Source organism: Sinocyclocheilus grahami, unplaced genomic scaffold (genome assembly GCF_001515645.1).
Source record: "Sinocyclocheilus grahami isolate Dianchi unplaced genomic scaffold, SAMN03320097.WGS_v1.1 scaffold1449.1, whole genome shotgun sequence".
Lineage (NCBI taxonomy): Eukaryota > Metazoa > Chordata > Actinopteri > Cypriniformes > Cyprinidae > Sinocyclocheilus > Sinocyclocheilus grahami.
In genome coordinates this window covers 1-4527 of record NW_015506628.1, presented here as the reverse complement: position 1 = coordinate 4527, position 4527 = coordinate 1, and the positions used below count along the sequence as shown (strand labels likewise).

The 4527-nt window shown below is 39.8% G+C and overlaps 1 pseudogene; it reads right to left on the bottom strand.

The window, feature by feature from the left end:
- Positions 1-2219: 2219 nt before the first annotated feature.
- On the bottom strand, positions 2220-3713 carry LOC107570366 (vitellogenin-like; annotated as a pseudogene).
- Positions 3714-4527: the final 814 nt, after the last annotated feature.

The window sequence follows — 4527 nt, the reverse complement described above, 5'->3', positions numbered from 1 at the left end:
TGGGCAAAAATAGCGCGGTCATCCGCTTCCTGAAGGGAGCAAGGAGGCTGAATCCGCCTCGTCCCCCTACCGTCCCTTCATGGGACCTGCCCACTGTGCTGAGGGCCCTGAAGGGCCCCGCTTTCGAGCCGCTACAAGCCGCCAACATTAGGTCGGTGTCGCTAAAGACTGCTCTGCTTCTAGCACTAGCATCAGTAAAGTGAATAGGAGACCTGCAGGCGCTCTCAATTAACCCGGCCTCAATTAATTTGGGCCTAACGACTCTAAAGTCATCCTGAAACCGAGGCACGGTTACGTACCTAAAGTGCTCTCCACTCCGTTCAGAGCACAGGTCATTACGCTCTCCGCGCTTCCTTCAGCTGAAGAGGACAGAGAGCTATCTCTGCTCTGCCCCATCAGGGCATTGAGGATCTATATTGAGCGTTCCGCTCCTTATAGGCGATCGGAACAACTCTTTGTCAGCTTCGGTAACTGCACCAAGGGGTTTCCGGTTACGAAGCAAAGACTCTCTAGATGGATAGTAGACGCCATCTCGCTGGCATTCTCTTCCTTGGGCCTCCAATGCCCCATTGGAGTACGGGCCCACTCGACTAGAGGCATCGCCTCGTCGTGGGCATGGTCCAGTGGTGTGTCCATTGTGGATATTTGTGAGGCGGCCGGCTGGGCCTCGCCGTCCACATTTGCGAGGTTTTATAACCTGGAAGTCCCGGCCTTACAGGCCAGGATCCTTTCCGCTTGAAATGGCACACGCTGCGTAAACAGACATGACAGAGAGCCCTTGGCCGTGCCACGCCCAAGTTCTCTGGTATTGTTCACCTGTTAGCTCTTGACCCCTGGGTGTCGAAGTTACGGGTATACTCTGGAACGATTAACCAGGCCGGGTGCGACCTAGAAAGCTCAGCCCGCTCAGCCTTGGGGTTATTGTTGACTTCTCTATAAGCATTGGTTGCTTATGGAAGTCATACCTTTAGTCGTTTCACTACATTAGCACGGCGTGATTGGACTGTTCCCATATGCGTCTTAAGCAAGACGCAGTATGAGTGAAGTATCGAAAGGGAACGTACTCGGTTACTAACGTAACCTCAGTTCCCTGAGATACGGGAACGAGTACTGCGTTGCTAGCCGTGCTATGTAGCTGCACGACTCAGTCGACGCTTCAGTCGAAGTAAACCTGAGAATCCTGTGGCGAGCGCCCGCTTATATAGCCAGATGCCCCGCCCATTCTGGCGGGCTTTGGCAGGCTTCGTCGCCATAGGCTTGTGCAGCTCCGCTGCCGCGCCATTGGTTCATTTTAAAGCCCTGCACGAACCAATGGCCGTGCAGTTTCACTGTGTGAATGAAATAGGCTTCAGTTCAGGAGAAAAAAGGCTTTTTCCCATATGCGTCTTAAGCAAGACGCAGTACACGTTCCTGTATCTCAGGGAACCGAGATTACGTTAGTAACCGAGTACGTTTTTCTTTCTTTGCTAATCTGCCTTCAAAAAAAAAAAAGGATTTTAAAGGCCTAGTCTCTATTTTAATCTGAGATACTGCATTAATTAAAAAATATTTTTTTGTACTATTTTCAATGGGAAAAATTTATAATAATTATTGCATAAATATTATTACTATAAAATACAAAATAAAAAATATTATTGAACAAAATATATTAGATTGATTTTACTGTAGAAAAAAATGTTTAACTTCAGGTGTCCTGTCACTTTTGACCGCGAATACAATGAGTGTGACTTCACAAACTTCACAAATAAAGACAGCACATTAATAGATTTGAAAAAAAATACAAATTTGTTGCATTTTGGTAGTGTTTTATTTATTTATTGCAGAGCAATATTAGTTACTAAGGTAACCCTTTACAACTGAGTTCTGTATGTTAACATTAGTTAATGTATTAGGAATCAGAATTAACAATATTCTTCATGTCATTTATTAATTTTGATTAATGTTAATTTATTATTTAATATATAATTTTTCATTGTTACTTCCTAATGTATTAACTAATTTAAACAAATACATTCATGTGTATGATAATGCATAGACGTCTGATACTGTTGTTTCCAAAGAATACAGCAATTGTTACTAAAGAAAATATTTATTAAATTAAAAATTAAAAAACATATTTTCCAAACTAGTAACTGTGATTTAATTCTGTTACATGTAGTTTTGATATTTTTTAATTGAGTTAGAATCTTTATATATATGCTGCAATTTTGCAACAGCAGTTAAACACACTCTGTAAAATGACAGGCCATGTCAGCTTCTGCAGTTTCTCTCAGATCTTCAGTCTTCTCATAGTTGCTGCTCATATTTGCAGAAGGGTTCAATCTTAGGTCTAAAACAAAAACTTAATACATTGGTGAAATATTATCTGAAAATGTGGTGGATGGAGGTCTTACTAGAAGGCAGACAGTAGTATCCAACAGTGATATGACTAGTCCTGTTTGGCAGACAGCCAGGCAGACAATGCAACACACGCTCAACAGAGTACACCTTTGCTTCTCCCGTTTCACAGTTTCAAACCTCATGTAACACTCTGGGGAAGATGGTATACAATAAAAGTGTTTTACTGGAGTGACGTATTGTCATAGAATGAGCAGTAAAACACTTACGGCTGGCATCATGGCAGCTCTCAGCAGGAAGCACCCATGAGTGGGCAAAGCTGACTGAACTCTTGGTCAGGTATCCACTGGGTGTGGTGTACTCCTGTCTGATTTCCCCATCAGCTTTTTCACAGAGTCCACACATCTGCCCCTTCATCCAGTCCACGACAAAAACCTGAAAATTTTTTGGAAATATCAGCATTAAATTCTCGAAGAAGCACATTGTAGTTAGCACAGTGTTTGTAACATCAAATAAAAATGTAAAACTGTTAACCTTCGTATACCCTAACAATTGTACTTACATTATTTGCCATTATTTGGCAAACGTTTCATTTTTTTACTTACCATCTACTGGTCACTGGCAAAAAAGACCTCTTGAAGACCATAGCCTGGGGCATAGAGAGCGATACCTTGACCTTTCTGCTCAATTCGTATGGTACCTACATTGAAAAAGCCTAATAAATGTACATGAAAACACTCCAAGACTCCCTTCCCAAGTCATATTTAATTGAAATATTTCAAAAAAACGTGTCAAGACTAAAAAAGGGTAATTGCTGACGCAAGCAACAGACTTTTATACCAAAATAATGTGGAGAGAACTTCAACCTGTTGGGTGCTGGTACTAAATGTTGGTTGGTATTTCAATTCCATTCATTTTAACCTTCACTGCACTCTTCTGGTGGTATATGTCAACATCACTGTTGTGGAAGAAAATTGTATTGTGTAGTGATGCTACTTTTGTATAATGGTACTAGTAATATCAGTAAGCTGGACTTACATGTCTGCCACCTTAATGTTTAGGCCTTCATGCTCAAAGACATCATCCTTTTTCATTAGGACTAAGAATTTATGCTCTGAAGTGCAGTCTTGAACTAAGACTTGGTAGCAGAAAAGAGGAATTTCATAGTTGTACTTCTTATGGTTGAATGTAGTCAAGGCGTTTCTGATCTTACTGCATTTAGCTAAATAGTGAGACAAAAAAAAAACATTTAGTGAAAAAAGATCAATTCATGAAAAACAAAAGGCCATCTTATCACACTTTACTAACCTGAACTAGTATCTATATAAAGGTTTCGAATTATGTTTGTGACAATTTTCTGGATAGGCCTGGATATCCTCAAATGGAAAAGCAATCGGAAGAACCACGTTCGACATTGACAGGGTCATCTGCAAATTCACAAATCTTAGAAAGTGCTTTCAAAATGGCATAGTAAACCAATCATTAGATTGTTGCTCACTGTTGGGGTCTTAATAATGATGTCCAGGGTCCTTTCAGTTGGGACAAGTATGATCAGTTCAATCTGCCTCTCAATGTTGTTTTCATTGCTAATAGCCAATCCAGTCATTTGAGCTGCACCAGGAATGTATTCAGCCTCACTTGAATATAAAAGGAAAATAAAAATGTGTTCATATGTTGACATTTATGAAGTTGAACATTGTACATGAAGAGTAAACAAACTTTTGAGTCCAAAGTTACGATTAACTTTAACGTTAGCTGGGTAACTAACTTTTTTTTTTTTCATCTTGAAAGTGTGAGCTGTCTTCCATATTACGTTACTATTACATTTTCGATAGCTGTTCAGTATAAAATAAGTTTGGATTGTTGGTAGTAGTCACGTAAACTTTAAAACATTGCAATTAACTTACATTAATAAAATTTAATTTGTGTAGGTTTTATGTAACCCAGTAACGTTAGTGGTTCACTCCACTGCCAAGCCATTAACTAATTAGCACGTGTTTGTTCGATGGTGTTGCTGTAAGGATTTGTTTTTTAAGTTTTAGCTTTATGTTAATATCACTTATAAGGGTGCATGTAGTCATATTAGTATTTTAGTTGTTCATTAGAAGTACATTGGAAATTGCTGTGCACATGCTTTACTGCTATTTTATGTTACTGAACATGTGGCTTGTCTGTGATTGTGTTACACCA